The sequence below is a fragment of the Pavona decussata genome, unplaced genomic scaffold (assembly GCF_977016875.1).
Source record: "Pavona decussata unplaced genomic scaffold, jaPavDecu1.1 SCAFFOLD_156, whole genome shotgun sequence".
Lineage (NCBI taxonomy): Eukaryota > Metazoa > Cnidaria > Anthozoa > Scleractinia > Agariciidae > Pavona > Pavona decussata.
In genome coordinates this window covers 1,537,501-1,554,075 of record NW_028145568.1, presented here as the reverse complement: position 1 = coordinate 1,554,075, position 16,575 = coordinate 1,537,501, and the positions used below count along the sequence as shown (strand labels likewise).

Here is a 16,575-nt window from a genome sequence, read left to right as displayed (position 1 = left end):
TAGCCAGTGTATACAATGCACTCCAACCATAACATTTATTTGTTGGATAGTGATTTATCCACTGGCTTAAGCTATCCACTGTTTGAACAATATGAGGCCTGAATGGAGGGAGATGGCATAGAATAAAATGTCATCATGCATGTAAGAGTGAGTGAGTGCCACACATGAACTCGATGCGTACCTATTTCAGTTTGGGCGAAGGCCTACTGATTTATCAACGCTACATGTAAACTCGCAAAGATTGGTGAACAAATATAATAATAGCAAAAGTAAAATGCATGAAATACATATATTATAACTGCGAATGAAAGAAAAGGGTTCCATCCCAGACTAGAAAACAATATATCTACTTAAGGACGGCGCCTACTAACACCGAAGTATTTTTGTGCAGTTTATGACTATGCGGGAAAAGCAGATCTTAGCAAGGGCTATTGGAATCCAAACAGAAAATTGGGGGTAACCACGCATTTTTCAGAGATAATGAAACATTAATATTTCAAAAAAACGCCAAAATATAAAGCAATGTATGGGATTTTTTCCTAAATTGAAGCTGAATTATCTCTGAAAAATGCATGGTTACCCCTAATTTCTGCTTTCTCCGTATAGTTTTAAACCGCGCAAAAATATTCCTATATTAGTAGGCACCACCCAAAGGAAACCCGAGGATCTCGCGATGCGCAGAACGTATGCGCAGTAACAATAGTAGGCACCGTCCGTAAGATAAGCTACTTATAAACAGATTTGGAGGACCACTGGTTTGACGCCCAATATATTGTCTTAAGCCGCGGCCTGAGTTAAACTCTGTTTAAATAATTGACCCCATAGTAGAAGAGTTGAAGAATCGTTTATTTATAGCCCTAAAGGTTAACTTTCATTTCATCGCAATTTTTTTTTTCTTTTTTCTTTTTTCGTTCTTTCTTTCTTTCTTTTTTTTTTTTTTTTTTTTTTTTTTTGTTTGTTTTTGTTACGCTGTTACTCCCCAGCTCTCTATTTTTGTGATTCTATCAGTGTTTTATGTTTCATGAACCCGGACGATCGCGGGAAACCGCGGGTAAGCCAACTCAAGTTTATTAATGTTCTTGCTTCTGATTGGCTCACAGAACAGCAAGATTTGCCTCACTGGTAAGAGCACGTGGCACGAAGTTTTGAGACCATTCGCCAAAACTCAGGCTGCTCGGAAAACGGAAACATTGTCGGTCTCGAGATCGTTGCAGGCTATTTTCTAACGCTAGAACTCTTTGGTTGTCATTTCAGCGGCAACCAAAACAGGAAATCTATCACCGTATTTCACCAAGAAGCTGGAATTATTTGTAAATTTTGTGAAATTTAGCCCAGATTTAGTGGATTGTCAGGGCATAGGGTCAGGGTTATTCTAATAAAGGGATAAGTTTCATTTTAGAACTCTTGACTACCTAACGAGTGAACGGGATCTCGTACCCTGAAATTGTTGATTCATGATCTTACGAGTGAAAGAAATTCTCTTCAAAGACAACCCAATGCCGCCAAGTTGTTGCGATCGCACTATTCAACACTATTCATACAGCTGACACCATTATGAAGTGAATACTTTTAGGCGGAAACTGCCATGTTGCCTGGTCCTGGCCGAATTTCATTTGTTTGTCGTTGTTTGTCTGGATAAATTGAACTGTTTCTAAGGCAGACCCCTCTCTATGGCTAGTTGTCCACATAAAGATGAGTATTTCCGAAAAGTATTCTATATATAGAGAGAGGGAGCGAGTACACCAGATATACAAAAGGTATGCGAACCGTGAAGGCAAGATAGCTCACTTTAATTGAAGTTTTTTTTTGTCCTGAATCGTTCATGATATTCCCATTCAAACCCTTCTAACGTGATAAACGCTTTTACCTGACAAGGATTCCGTGGGAGACCTGCGTAATAAGTTGTTTCAAAAGCTCGTTGGGTTTGTCATTCACTTGTGACCTTGAGTTGCTTCAGTTGAGCCCTTATTTGACCTAACACTCCATGAGAATATGTTATGTGACTATGGAAACTGTCTTTCTGTCGAACGAACGACCTCGTGGATGCGCGAGCCTCGCGCATCTCACTACGACAGGAAAAAGCGACGCGCGGGTGTGAAGGCCGAGGGAAAATGAAGCACGCGCTCGCGTTTTACAGTCGGTTTACTATGAGGGAAACAAAAGACTACTACAAGCGTACAATGATGACACTTGCTTCCTTCGCCCTTGTTCATTAGCTTAATTAGAAAATAATTTCTCCAAACGTTTGGACGAATGAGATTTTCTGCGCGCGCAAGATTCCAATTGACATTGGTGTTACGTCATAAAGCAAATTTTATCCACAGTTTGTAAGTCTAGCTGACGGCGTGTGCTTTTGCTGAGTAATTTATTATACGGAATACTACAAAGTGAAGAGCTTGATTTAAAAATGGAACCCGACCAGAAAGGTAAATTTGCAAGTTAACATCGTAGAGAGCTGTGAGACGAAATGTTTTTCGCAGTTTAGGGCTAAGAATTAGTTTCCATAAAAATTTACAGCTTGCGCACAGTTCAAGAACTGGAAGTGTCAACCAAACTATTAATAGAAAAGAAAGGGGTAGTTAAGAAGACAAATAACAGCATGACCCACTCACTGAAAAAAGAGTCAAATACATTTAGTTGTCCTTCTTGTAAATAAAAAAGCAAAATAAACAAAACGCAACGAAACAAAATAGCTGTAAACAACGTATCATCTCCTGTGGCACGAGCTCAAAGTCATGGCGACGCACGTCAGACAACACACGCCATAGCAACAGTCACGCCATTTTTGACAGTTCGTTTTTTCCCTAAAACAATGACGATAATGTAATGTTGCTTGCATTTTAAAGCAATTTAACCACGATTTTGACCCAAAACACGTACCTACGAAATGTTGTGGTTTCTAAGCAAATTGTCTGTCTTAGGTCGGAAGTCAACCTTCACTGCTCGAAAGGATCTCCAAAGGAAACTACAGGAAATTGAGAGGCAAAACATGGTAAGGCTCTTACATTTTATTTTGTTGGCAACATCTTCATTTTTTTGACAGACATGTTTGCTTTGATATGCCATCACTTTCAGTTATAGTCGAAATTATTGTTCAACATCTCACCTTATGGTTTAGATACAACAAATGATAAAATCAGCTAGGAAAACATATTAAATCAACAGTTGAAAGTATCGGTGTGCCGCGCCTATCTCGGTATCTCCATTCTATAAGTAATTCGGTCAGGTTATTAATAAATGTAAAAAAAGAAAGAAACAAAGCCTAAAAAAAAATTCAGGCTTGAACGCGACTCGAACCCTCTTCCACACCGGACGCGAGATCTGTGTTTGAAAGTTAAGATGATTGTTTATAAACAATGAAATGAACTCATCCAATTGAGTGCTGATGCACTCAAACGCCTTCAGGTAAAAAAATCACGGAAGCGGTAAGTTACAGCAATGACTTTAAATTTAGACGCTCGCCCATGGAAAAAGAAATATGAAATAGAATCGACCAAGAAGCTGAACGCTTCACAAGTACAAGTGAATACAAACTATCTGAAATAATCCAGAAAAAGCGAGCGTTTAGTTTTTACGTCGACCTCACGCTTTAAAGGACATATTATATTAAGGTCTTTTCCAACTACAGGGAACATTTCCCAGTATCACAGATGTAAAAAGTCCGTCCCTATAAAAGAAAAAGCAAAACGGTTTCAACCTGTTTTCAATATAGAAAGATATTTCTTGATGGTTCTCTGATCAATGTCAGTTGTATTGCAATTGACAATTAGTTGAATTTACGACCATGAAGAGAATACTAATGTTCCAAAGTAACTTTCCCCAGCAATTCAGGCAAGACGAAAAAAAAAAACAATCAGAGCAAATATTGTACCAATTTATGCCCCCATCCGTCCCTCTCCCTCTAAAAAAAAAAAAGAGACGTCTTAATATTTCAATCTTGTAATTTTCAACTTTCAATTCATTAACTGGTTTAATTTAGAATATTTCTTTCTCCGAGGCAGTCAACCTCTTCCCTCACGAATTAGTTCCAATTTCGGTTCACGAGTCTCTTATCTGTTAGCCGCTAGCGTAGGTGGATTTCTGTTTCATAACACCCCGAGGCGTTTATTTGAGGAGGGCGCTTGTGCTACAAGAGTGAGTGCTTCAGTATCTTTTTATACATATGTATCTCATAAGTAAAAAAAGTTAAAAAAAAAAAATAATAATAATAATAATAATAATAATAATAATAATAATAAAAAATTGACTGCTTTCGCAGAAGAACGGAAAAGGTTCTGAGTAAAGGAATACAGAAGGCTTGTAAAAAATTGAAAATTTGGACGTTTTAGTGTTCTGAACAGTTTTCTGTTTATTCGATGGAGGATACTAAGGTTTAATTGTGCGAGTAAATAAATACACCTATAAGATACGTCTCTTCTGAGAACGAAAAACATTTTATTTATTTCTTATAGGAGCTGAGAACCTCCATAAAAGGGAAAGAAAGCCAAATCAAAAACATTAAAGATTTGGGAAAGTAAGAAAAATAGTTTTTATACACCTGACGAAGACAATCAGTGTACACCACATATGCTCCATCGTTAACTTTCAATTGTTTTGTTTACTTACACAGTGAACAGAAGAAGAAAGTGGAAGAGTTGGAAAAAGATCACAGAAAAGAAATGGAGAAGCTTCAGGTATGAAACCCAATTCATTTTGGGCGAATTTTCTTTTTTCAGTCGTATAGGAAGGAAATGATTTTGGCAAACAGACAGCTTTTCAGAGGTCAACTCACATTTTGAGCACAAAATACAATGGCCCGCGGAACGGGTTTTCGAGTTGGCGGGGAAGGGAGGGGGGGTTGGGGGGGGGGTGATAAGGGAACGCGTTAGCGTGAGACAACTTGGGGGTCCGGGGTCCTGCTCTCCCAGAAAAAAATTTAAATCTTAAGTCTTCTGAAATGGCCAGAAATGCGTCAAAAACTGTCATCACTGATGTAAATTTTTAATTGTATCACTCAAAATGTTTTCTTTTCTTTTAAAGTAAGGAGTCAATGTTTCAGTCTGTCCCTTACATTTGACCAACATAACAGACTGATGAAGCAGAAAATTTCGACTTGTTTTCTTGTGGAAGCCAGCAGCTTGCGAAGACTCAGTTTCGTTGTTCATGTTTCCGTAAATCATATGTGCTTCTTTGTTCGTTATGATAGCGGGACTGAATGATCCAGGATGACCGTAGCTGTACATAATTCTCCGTTCGAAATATTTACGCGTAACGGCGTTAAAGGACCCTAGTCAGCCCCCGCCATTTTCGATGCCATCGAAATTATTGGTATTGCATGGTGAAGCGAAATCTTATTATGTGTTTCTGAAAATATGTTTCATTATCCTTAGTAGTTTCACAGTGATTTCGTTCATTTCGACATGCTCCGAATATAATATAATAGCCAAACTCTCGGCATATAAACAAATACAAAGGTGTGGCTGACTAGGGCCCTTTAAGTAGCTTTCATAGTCCCTGAATAATTCAATTCAGAGTTTAACAATAAATGGTGATCTTTGTAATCTGCTTTCTATCAAAGGTATGATTATTTGTGTCTCCTCTTAAATTGATCTTGTGAGGAGAAAGCGGGATCAACACTTCCTCATCCGGGTGTTTTTAGTTGTGGTGATAATTTTACTAACAAATAACTGATCAGTTAATTTAGTACGTGAAGCAAACTTTAGTGAGTGAAACATAAGTTTGATCTTTATTTTGAACAGAACGAAATGAAGCGGTTAGAGACAGAAAATGACGGTTTGGAGAGGTAAAATGACGTTTCTGGTAATGATAAGTAAATAAAGTCCATATTTAAAGCTGTGTGCATATAGATAACTTGTTTTACTAAATATTCAATTGTATTTGTTTTTAGTGAAATTGAAAAAAGAAAAGCTGCAAGGGAGGAGGTGAAAATTTTTTTTACTGTTCTGACTTTTGTTTAGTGTTATTTCTTTTTGTTAAGATTAAGAATCGTTATTCCGTGATGGAATTATATCGGCAATGCATTTAATATTTGGAGGTCTCTGAATAATACTTTACGCCCACACCCACACACAAAAAACATGTTTAAAGTATTTTTTTATTTAATCGCAGGCAACTGCCAGTAACAACGCAGAAGAGGAAAGGTAATTGATATTAATAAAGATACAGTGATAAATTTGAGGAAAACATTTTTTCTTGCTGCGTGTTTATCGTGATTTTGTGTATTTTCAGAAAACTCCAGGAGTTAAGAAGGGTACTGGAAGAAGTCGAACTTGAGGTAAGTGCGACCTTGTTAATCACAGTTAATCAAAGCGTTCACGGTTATTTATTTGTGCTGTGATTTGACTTTGTCGGAACAATCTGGAAGTCAGCCACTGAATTTGAAGAGAGTGTCAGAGCTACTGTTTTTTTTTTACAAGCCATTGGTCTGTGACTGATTTTTGTGTAGTGGACTGTATAGTGCTCTACCCACTATGTCATCAGGCATAGAGTGAGTGAGTTGGTGTCCGCAAACAAACAGGTCCGCAGCGCGTGCAAATAAACAGGTCCGCAGCAAAGCTGAAACCATTTTTATATTTTCCATTTAAAATTTAACAGAAGTGCTCTCGTTTCTCTTAATTTCTACTGTAAATTAGACAAAGCTCTGGTTAAAAAAAAGATGGGAAATTTTCCTAGCGGTACATACCATATTAAATGATTTACTATCAGATGCGCTCAAATGTAACCTGAGTAAAGCACTTGCAAATTATTCGATAAATATTTATTATCTTCTTTAAACAGACACAACAACATGCAGATGCCGAAGAAAACGTTAAAGCAAACATAAAGGTTTGCTTTTTATGTTTTCTTTAACGTTTTCTTCGGCATCTGATAGTAAACGATTTACTGTCAGATGCGCTCAAATGTAACCTGAGTGACGCACTTTCAAATTATTTATTCCAATAAATATTTATTCTATTCCTTAAACAGACACAACAATTTGCAGATGCAGAAGAAAGAGTCAAAGGAAACATAAAGGTTTGAATTGATTTAACGCGTCTAGTTTAAAGGTTTAAACAAACATTTATAATAGACAACTGACCATCGTTGAGGCAGAGTATTGTTTTACTGGAGGAAAGTTCGTGTAGCAAGCCACGTAAGGTTTACTTCAGATTGGAACAGACTGACCCATGCGAAGAGACTCATCTAACAAGGGAGGCTGTAGATGGGGCCTTTACGCTCTGCAAAATGCTCTTGTCGTTGAAATTGGTACAAATGGATGTATTTTATTTCAGGCAGTTGCAAGTCTTAAATCTCAGTGTGATGTTTGGTGCGAGTCAACTGGCAAATCCCTTTGCCTTTGTGCCAAGTTGCATAACGCATTGTAAAGTGCCGGTAACAAGGTAGCTCAGCTGCTCACTGTATCTAAACAACATAAAATCCTCAATTCCTTGATTCGCCCTGTCTCAGGGCTAACGCTCGGCGAAACGCCAGCTCTCGCCCTTACGACGGCCAAATTACATTATCAACTCACTTGATAACACCTAAGATTCGTTTCCTCTCGCCCACGGACGGAGCAACACATTTTCCACATTTTCCATATAAATTAATCGCTCTATCTACCCGAACCAATAAGTCTGCTGTAATCAATCAATCAATCAATCAATCAATCAATCAATCAATCAATCAATCAATCAATCAATCAAACAGCTAGTCAGTCTGTCAGACTGTCAGTCTGTCATTTTTTCTGTCTCTCACTAAGCCAGTCAGCCAATCAGTTGTTTTCCTTCCTTGCTTGATTAACTAATTTATTTATTCTTTCATGGGTTTGTTACTTTCCTTCTTTGCTATTTGTACAGATGCAAACTGCACTCATCGACGAATACAAGAGGTAACTAATGATTTGCCTTTTTAATAGTTTCAATCACTTAGGAGCGACTTTTGATTTTATCTCTGTTCAAACATTAGAATTTAAAAATCAATTTAATCATTTCACAGTGAAATAACAAACGCTAAAGCAGAAACCGTAACTCTAAAGACAAAGTTGCAAAAGGTAACTTATTGTTCATTTTATCATTTTTTTTTTGTACGTTTGAAGAAGGAATAATTAACTTTTTTTGCGGAAGAGACATCCTTACTGACTCACAATGGCTTGTAATAGTTTCCCCTACTTTCCATCACTTATAGTTTAATGAATCAGTACTACCACCCTTTAGCAGTTAATACCACAATAATAGTATACAATTAAATGCCTAATGATTGGTGAACAAGTCATGGCCGCTTTCTTGACAAAACGGGCTGCCATAGCAACAGTGTGACCTACTAAAAACATCCCTAATCTAATGATTTGCGTTTTTAACACTTTCAATCACTTTTGATTTTATCTCTGTTCAAGCAGTAGAATTTAAAAATCAATTTCATCATTTCACAGTGAAATAACAAGCACTAAAGCGGAAAACGAAATTGTTTTAGGAGTTTCGTTTTCTGCTTTAGTGCTTGTTATTTCAAAGACAAAGTTGCAGAAGGTAACATATTGTTAATTTTATCATTTTTTTGTACGTTTGAAGAAGAAATAATTAACTTTTTTGGGGGAAGAGACATCTTAACTGAGTCACAATGGCTTGTAATAGTTTCCCCTACTTTCCATCAATTATACTTTAATGGATCAGTACTACCACCCTTTATCAGTTAATACCACAATAATAGTATGCAAACAAATGCCTAATGATTGGTGAACAAGTTATAGCCGCTTTCTTGACAAAGCATACTACCATAGCAACAGTGTGGCCTACTAAAAACATCCCTTATTTAAGGTTTTAGTGGTTATGCCTCAACACGAGCTCGGTGAATCCCATGTTTTATTAAGGGACTGTGATCAAAATTTTCAGATACAACATTTTGAAAAGTTCAAAAATATGTTTTGTACGCTTGTATTGCAAAATTTGCACCGCGTGATTGTATCAACCAGAGCTTTTTCTGAACTTGAGAAACACAGCGCAAGCAAAACAAATTATTGAGGAGCGACTCAACAACTTTATGCTTTGTGTGTTTTTTTAATATTCCAGCTTAACGAGCTGCACGAGGATAGAAAGGAGTGAGTATTCATCAAATCAGACGACGACAAGAACAACGAACTTTATTTACCCCAGAGCCAACCCGAAGCATTTACAATGTAACTCACAAATAATGGTCGAGAATTGTGATCCCAGGCGCAAGGTTTATAATTTTTTTCGGGCTGACAAGGAACACTTTAAGATATTTTATCCATTTTAATATACAAACAAGCACCTAAATGCTATACTCTGGTGGAGGTGCGGAAATGTAGAAATTAGCGCGCCAGCCTTTCCATCAAATTTTCGTTCGAAGATTGAAGGCTTGGTGATTTAAAGCAAGGGTTTTTACTCCACATTGCCTCTCTTCACCCAGGTGTATAAATGGGTACCGGCGACATACTGTTGGGGGTCACCCTGGGGTGATATGCATCTCATCCAGGCGGGAGTAATAATACTCCTAGTTGCTTCCAAGCTCCAGCCGTGTGGGCCACTTAAGATATTAGCCCAACTTTACCTAGCTATGCTCCGACGACAAAATGTGTTTGTAGTTAACATTGACTCACATCGTGATATCGTATTTCTAGAGAGCTGGAGTCTTCCATCAGAGAATTAAATTCGGTGCGTGAAATGGTAAGTAAAGCATATAATTCAAAAGCCTGACAGTGTATATCATAATTATGAAAAATGATTTAGTTTCAATACACATAAAAGCTTGGCAGTGTATGTCATCTGTTAATTGTCTGTGACATTGTGAGTTGGAGCTGGAATACGCCTACAATTTAAGAGCTGTTTTCTTGTAAAAATCAATTTAATGCAATATACAGACAATTATCGTTCGCGATCGCTATTTTTATGTATAGCAAACCTTATTCTTGAAATAAGTACGATTTCCGTAAATCTTTTCATGTCTTTTTCCGATCTTTTAAAGTTCCCGCTCGTATGCAAATCGGAAATTTCGAAAGTCGCGCGTGCAGTTTCAAGGTGTTGCCATATTAGGTCACTTTGGGATCCGTACACAAAGGCATTTGTTATCAAAATTGCGCCAATTTTCATGATACGATCTTTGCTGATTTTATTGCTTTTGGCTTGAGGAATGCTATTAAACACCATTAACTTTGGTGTCCAAACGAAAAACGGAAAATTTGTTATTATAGCAAGAATTTCCGTCCTGTTCTACAGAATAAAGCTAAACAAGAGACAATCAACAGGACAAAAGAAGATATCCAGGTTTGTTTTAACTCTGCTTATTTATTTTAATTGAATTCACTTATTTCATAGTAAAACCTTGTGGAAGAATTTGGGATGTTGTTGTAATGAGATACTCCATTTTCTTCGTTCTATTAAAAGAAAAAATGCATGGAAATGTTCAGGGCCGTGGAGATGTTTGAGAGAAGAGTGCTGGTTAGTTTTAAAAACAACAAAGAAAGTGAATCATGTAATAAGCCAAACATAAGGCTACTAATGATGGATCAGAGTTCTGCCTGCAAACCATGGGCGCTTTAATTTCCATTTGGAAAAGCGTTTCAATTTTTTAACGTAACGTTTGAAAATGGATTTCTATTCAAAATTAAATTGTTTTGATTTCTTGTAGGAATTGCAAAAAAAGAAGGCCGAAGTTGTAAGGTAAGGAGGCACGAATGATATGTATTATTTTAATTCCGTGGCTTTTAAAAAGTCGGAGAAGTGCTTTGAAAACTGAGTTTTACCCTGGCCGGTTTGTTGTCTACATAAAATACAAACCCAGGCGAAATTTAATGTTAGGAAACGTGTTCAAAAGTACTTTTCTTTTTTCAATGAAATACGTTTTTAGATCTTTTTCTTGTTAACTTTTTTTTTTTCAAGAAACTGTAGGTTTTAACATTTATTAACAATTTCATTTGATTAAATTTCCGCCGAAATGCTGCCATCGACCGCAAATTTGCGATCTGGCGTCTCGAGGTAAAGATTTATTAGTATATAATTTAAATTCCTTCCTCGTCCCAGGGCCACCCAACAGTTCATTTCAGTGGATATGTGTTCGGATAGGTTTTCCGGCGTTAGAAATTTGGATTAAGTTGAAAAGAAAATCTGCAGTTTTCTCGGCAAAAAAGGTCATTTAACAATTTCGCAACATTGAAAAAACGAGTTCATTTGCTTTCGGATGGGGTAAGTATGTCGTTCAAACTGCGATACAAGTCCACCTAGCATTTTCGTAAAGCCAATGACACAAGTATGTTGTATATTGTAGTAGCTTACACTAGTATTCAATATTCCCGTTGGATGTACCCTGTCGACAAATTGAATTTGTCTGAGGCTTCCACTTAGTAAATATCGCGCGAAATGTTCTGTTTTCTCAAGATCGTCTTACATCTTTACTAAACTTTATCAAATTCATATATGCCGGTTAAAAGCGTCAACAAATTGGTAGTTTTCCATTTGTGTCATACATACATACATACATACATACATACATACATACATACATACATACATACATACATACATACATACATACATACATACATACATACATACATACATACATACATACATACTTTATTTATTCCAGAAGCAGACTATATATACAGATAAAACTAAGAAGAAAAGTACTTCTAGAAAAGGAAGTTTGGAGGTTAGCCCTATGCGAAAACTCCCTCAAATAAAAGAAAAACAAAAATAAGTATACATAAATCGAGATCTTTAGAGTCAAATATTCAAATACATTTTGAGCTTAGATTTAAAATGCTTAAAGCTATCAGCTTCCACTATATCGCCAGGTAGTTCATTCCAGAGTTTCACAGTTCTAACGAAAAAAGAATGTTTATAACAGTTAAGTCGTGCTGGTTTCACATAGAGCTTGTATTGATGATTTGCCCTTGTAGACCGAGTTGTGGCGAAATCATAAAAGTCTTGAAATTTTAAATGATAAAATCCAAAAACTATCTTATAACATTCAATTAAAGATAAATAAGTTCTACGGTCGGAAAGAGTAGGCCATTTTAGTAATTTGCATCGGTCTTCATAGGACATTTGTCCTTTGCGTTGGTTTAAAGCAAGTCTTGATGCTCTTCGCTGTACATTCTCGAGGGCATGGATGTCCTTAACAAGGTAAGGACACCAGACAGGTACCGCGTATTCCAATATTGGCCGAACAAGGGATTTGTACAACATAGAGAAGACATTAGTATCGGCGGTACCTACCGAGCGTTTAATGGAACCTAAGACTTTGTTCGCTTTGTTCACAGTAATACCAATATGATTACCCCATGAGAGATCTTTAGTTATTGTAACACCATGAAAGCCCTTAATTAAGCATCAATTAACCTTTGATCCATTTCTTTCAGGCCAAAATTAAATTAAACGAGAAGGAGAAGTAAGTATTGACTTTGAGGAGAGAAATCTATAATATTTAATTTATTGTCATGGTTAGTTAGCCGACAGTAAATGTATGCAAATAAAACGGGTATGTTTGTGCTTCTTTGCTTGATCATCATCTTGATGTTTGCTTAATATTAGGCTAACATCAAAATAAATGATAATGCAAAGTACGTATTGACTTCCCATTGTCCACTAACGCCCAAATAGCTTTAATGTTTTCTGACTTTCCGGGGTTGGGTGGGGTGGAGGTGGGGGGGGGGGGGGGCGTGGGGAGGTAGTGGTTTTTGTTTACAAATGTTTTAAGTGAGTTTAAGGCTGTCCTAACTTGAAGTAGCCATTCAGGAATTTTATTTCATTTTAATGTGTTTGAGAAAAAAAGCCAACACAGCCATTTAAAAGCACAGTTTACCACGCAAAGACAGGGTTGTAAGCCTGTGGGACACTAAATGGCGATGAAATATGTCTCGACAGGTTTAATGTTGTAGCGTGAGTTGTTTTTTTTTAAAAAGTGCTTCCTTCCGCCTCCATGAAATTAAGCTTTAAATAACCTCACAATGTTTCCTGTCACTTGTGAAATATTTTTTGATAGTTCCTCCTCATAATTCCGTTTTTTGTCTACCGCGAGATTGATGCCGTGCGTGATAAAATTGCACTCCTCCAGCCCCGAGTAAGCACAATCATTGAAAACTGTTTTGATTTTTGAATAAAAAAGGTTTTCGTGTCTTTGTTCTGTTAAAATTGCACAAGGGGATGACAAGAACACGAAAGAAAATGCAAATGTAAGGGGAGTCACAAGCCACATTCGAGTGTTGCTCACTGCTCAATTTTGATTGATCTCGTCCACTCACCTCATTGGCCGTTTTTATACTTGATACACATTATCCGAGCTTATCCGTCTGGACGAAGTTGCGCAAACGTTTGTTGTTCGTGTGGTTATGCGTCTCTAGTATAAAGACAGGCACAAGACGCATTGTGCGTCTAGACGAACTATCTTCCGTTGTTCGTCTTGAACGACGCATAACGGAAAATAGTTCGTCCAGACGGTATCCTGTCGTTTCGTACCTACGGACGTTTCGTACTCAGACAATTCGTAATCAAATTTAGACGATTTGTACCCAATCTCGGTTGGTTCGTACCCAAGCCTCTGGTTGATTCGTACCTAAGAAAAAAGCATTTTGAGAATAAAGTCGTGCCAAGATCAAGCGAAGTTACTCTTGACTGATGTAAGGTGTTTGTCCGCTATGATTGATTAGCGCATTTTGACAATGAAAATCGTCTTTTAGCACGCGCAACACATGCTACACAAATTCTTCCTGTATCGGCTAGTCGATTGTTTGTGTTCGACATGTTATAAAACATCGAAAGAAGAAGATCAGAAGATAAGCCTTTTGGTTATTTTAGAATAAAAGATTTTAAGAATGAAGTCAAGCAAGTTACCCTTGATCCACTGATCGATGTACTGTCAGGTGCACTGTTTGATACAAAACAACATGATAATAGGGATGTGTACGAAAGGACTAAATTGGCTGGGTACGAATCGTCCGAGTTGGGTACGAATCATCTGAGTACGAATCGTCCATGGGTACGAAACGACTGGTAATCGTCCAAACGCATAATGCTTTTTGTACCCGTCTTTAATGAACGTACGTAACATGACGTACGTATAACGTAACAGACGCACGAATAATGCGTCCTCTAGTATAAAAACGACATCTCAGTTTACGTTTTTTCTTTTAGAGCGCTGAAGCAAAGAAGAAGAAGCCTGGGGTCTTCAGAAAACTTTTCCGTCGGCTGTTCAGGCGCCGATGAAACAACTTTTTTCACAATTCAGTTAAATCTTTGTAAATAGATTCTACGAATTCTTACATGGACAAAACTAAAAAAAAAAGGTTTCATTTTGTAAACATTTTTCTTTTCATACACGCGTGGTTGTTCCAAAAGAGGAGTTCACATTTGAGTTTTATTACTAAGAGATGTTCGTTGAATAAATGCGATCTTTCTTTTTCTGTATGTGAAAATTATTTTGTAAAGTCAATTTTCATTTTTGTTTTAAACGGTAGTATAACAGACGTCAGTGTCTACGCAAGTCCTTACCAGTTTTCAACACCACGTGTTCCCTTCAAAGGCAAAATAAAGCTTAGTCGACTCTTTCTATCTAACCGCTTTTTGGCCTGTGTACGTCCGCCCCATTCCCCTAAAAAAAGATCGGCTAGGGAAGCAACTAAACAGCTTTATTTTGCCTTTAAACATTTTTTTTTATTTCGGGTGCCAAAATCAAAGGAGTCAGTTAACTTTCCTGCCAAAAAGCACGATTCAAAAATGTCACCAACGAAACAATAAATAGGAGGAAAACCACAGGGGCCTTTTGGTATACTTGGCGACCGTATTTTGCCGCTTGCTCTCTTTGCGTTGAACATAGTTCATTGCTGTGTGTAAGTTTGTAATACGTATAATTTGCACACGGTGCGTTCAGATTACGAGTAGTCCTTATCTTTTTTTTTTTTTGGGGGGGGGGAGGGAAAGTAAAGCGAACAAAACACGCGAGTGTTCGCGAAAATTGACACCAGCGAGGAGACACGACGCGCGGGAAAAAGGGAAGATAAACGTAGGAGGCAAAATTTCGCGGTTGCACGCGTGTTTCACTGGTTTTACTCTCCTCAGAGGAAAAAAAGAACTACTCGTAGGCTTCGGTACAGTTAAATTCGCTTTGTTCTTGTGCGGCTTTCTCACTGTCCGAGACAAACGAACCACGTTACCCGACATGGATTGACCACGGCGAAAAAAAGATTTACTTTTTATGACTTTATAAACTTAGCAATGACCACTTCTACAAACAGGCGAAATTTTTTAGCTGGTTCTTTTTGCGAAGATCAGGATCAGCAAACTGTGAGCTTCGAAGAGCAGATAACGTCCAAGGACAAATATCTGAGCATATTTTTAAAGCCAAATGGAGGCTATTGTCGTTATTATCCTCGCATATAAATTTCAGTGATAATGACACATAGCCCGGGGATATAAATTTCAGCGATAATTAACAATTATTCCACGAGCGCGTGTTGGATATGAGATGATAGATAGCCAACGAGGCGCGTAGCGCCTCGTTGGCTATAATCATCTCATATCCAACAAGCGCAAGTGGAATAACTGCTTTATTAAAAACAATAAAGAAATATTGCTAGATCTTGTTGATTTCGCTTTCGGAAAACCACCAGAAGACAATTTAGTGGCCGCTATTCCTCGGGCATGGTATAATGGGTCATATACCATGGCTGCTAAGCCAATCAAATCCCTGGAATTGCATTATACAATGATGCAGTTTTTAATAATGACACATAGCCCGCGCATATAATTTTTACCGTCAAAACCGTTTAGGGCGTATGTTGTTTTCTGATACTGGTTTATCGACCAGCAGGTTTATCTCTCCTTCTGTCACAAAAGCAAACCGTTACCCCATCTTGACATTAATTTTAATTGTAAACAAGACGCGGCTTGAAGTTGTTTGAAATTGGCGAATATCACTTGGGGAATCTCATCGGATATTCTCCAGTTTTAGCAGGGGTATATTCGGTCACGTGAGGCGTTTAGACCAATTGCGCGCGAGCGAAAATATTTGATGAATTATGACACCCAATTTTCAGTTACGCAAACCTAACCTTCATCAGAGTCTAGAAAAACTAAGCGAAAAAGGAAAGAAACGATTAAGATAAAATTATGATACATCAGTGGTACGTTACAGCTACAGCGGTCAAAAAACAGAAATAAAAAGATTTCAAAGTTTCCGATCGGGTCTGTTTATGTCGTTAGGTTCTAATGTATTGCCTCTTGAAACTTAATGTTCTTCTCTAGCTTTTTGGGTCATTGCTGTCTGTATTGGAATTTATGAGTTCCATTCGCTGTATGTTAGGAAGAGCTGGGTTAAGTGTTACTGCCAAAGGTACTCTATTTGCAACTTTAATTTTAGTCACTGTTCCCAACGCTTTATTTCGAGGTCTTTTTTAATTGGTTTTAGTCGACCACCTGGAAATCATCCTCCTGGAACTCAAAAATCAAATAGAGACAACATCCTGAAAGTAAGAGAAGGACATTTACTTTCAAATTTCAGATTTTTTTATTACGCACTATTTCAAGAGTTTACTACAAAAGGAAATGACAATACACCACAAAAGTAACATAAAGACAATATTAAATT

The 16,575-nt window shown here is 37.4% G+C and overlaps 3 long non-coding RNA genes across 3 annotated transcripts; all 3 read left to right on the top strand.

The window, feature by feature from the left end:
- Positions 1-2,306: 2,306 nt before the first annotated feature.
- Positions 2,307-5,793, top strand: LOC146465193 (uncharacterized). Its single transcript, XR_014868271.1, has 5 exons — positions 2,307-2,426; positions 2,922-2,992; positions 4,452-4,513; positions 4,610-4,673; positions 5,739-5,793. It is a non-coding gene; the product is annotated as an uncharacterized LOC146465193 (long non-coding RNA).
- Positions 5,794-5,931: 138 nt separating this feature from the next.
- Positions 5,932-10,656, top strand: LOC146465192 (uncharacterized). The gene is made up of 10 exons (XR_014868336.1): positions 5,932-6,140; positions 6,229-6,274; positions 6,967-7,014; positions 7,836-7,867; positions 7,975-8,029; positions 9,042-9,070; positions 9,614-9,659; positions 10,209-10,256; positions 10,377-10,430; positions 10,621-10,656. It is a non-coding gene; the product is annotated as an uncharacterized LOC146465192 (long non-coding RNA).
- Positions 10,657-10,921: 265 nt separating this feature from the next.
- Positions 10,922-14,341, top strand: LOC146465191 (uncharacterized). The gene is made up of 4 exons (XR_014868243.1): positions 10,922-10,967; positions 12,353-12,385; positions 13,012-13,053; positions 14,124-14,341. It is a non-coding gene; the product is annotated as an uncharacterized LOC146465191 (long non-coding RNA).
- The last annotated feature ends 2,234 nt before the right edge of the window (positions 14,342-16,575 follow it).